At 27.2% G+C, this 980-nt stretch overlaps 1 non-coding gene across 1 annotated transcript; it reads left to right on the top strand.

Annotated features, from left to right (window-relative positions):
• Positions 1–599: 599 nt before the first annotated feature.
• On the top strand, positions 600–702 carry LOC118730990. The gene has a single exon (XR_004991711.1). It is a non-coding gene; the product is annotated as a U6 spliceosomal RNA (small nuclear RNA).
• The last annotated feature ends 278 nt before the right edge of the window (positions 703–980 follow it).

Below are 980 nucleotides of genomic sequence, written 5' to 3' on the forward strand. Positions count from 1 at the left end.
CTATAGGAGTAATGCTGGATAATGCATTTTTATTATAAATGTATAGAATTAATTCAATCACCATTTTTTCATTAACTCTATATTTGTATTTATATTTGTTATTATTATCATATCTGGTTTTTAATTTTAAGACACAAAAACATATTGTATTCTGAAACTCCCTCATAGACATTCTCAAATTCCTACTTTATCCATAATTTCACATATTTGGTTGAAGTAAAAAAAAAAATACTTCTCTAATGTCAATATATTCTATTTTCTCTTTAATCATAATAAATAAAATTTTTTAAGGGGCAAACACACATCCATAACAACAATGACATCAACCAAGGCACCAAACCCCATGTGACTGAAAAAGTATACTCCTGACATATTGGTGCTTTACACCATTTTAAGATCTCAGGCTTGTGCCACCCAGTCCCAGAAGCATAAAGATGGGTGAAGAATTTTAGCATTTCAGAATTCAGTGAGAATGGAAGGAACAAGGCTCAAGCACCACCCAAATTTTACTTATTATTAATTATCACTGGAATATAATCATTCCATTTCTGGATTTTCTAAATCTCTTCATGGAAATTATTTTGAGAAAAGCCACATATGTTTGCTTTTTTCCACACATATACTAAAATTGGAACAATACAGAGAAGCTTAGCATGGTCCTTGCATAAGAACAACATGTAACTTTTACTGTTCCATATTTTTAATTAATTGTTCCATAGTTTTTGTTAAGGTAATAAATTTGTTTTGAAAATAGTAGTGATGATTACACAACATTATGAAGGTAATTAATGCCAGGAAATTTACACTAGACTTACTTAAAACAGCAAATTTTATATATGTACTATATACATCATAAATATAATACTTATATAATATTTATGATGCATATAATACATATTTATAATATTAATAGTACATATTTTTTAAAATATTAGCAAATAAGCTTACTAAAACAAAACATAGTTAATTTTAGAGGGTCC

Source organism: Pipistrellus kuhlii, unplaced genomic scaffold (genome assembly GCF_014108245.1).
Source record: "Pipistrellus kuhlii isolate mPipKuh1 unplaced genomic scaffold, mPipKuh1.p scaffold_m20_p_3, whole genome shotgun sequence".
NCBI classification, from domain to species: Eukaryota; Metazoa; Chordata; class Mammalia; order Chiroptera; family Vespertilionidae; genus Pipistrellus; species Pipistrellus kuhlii.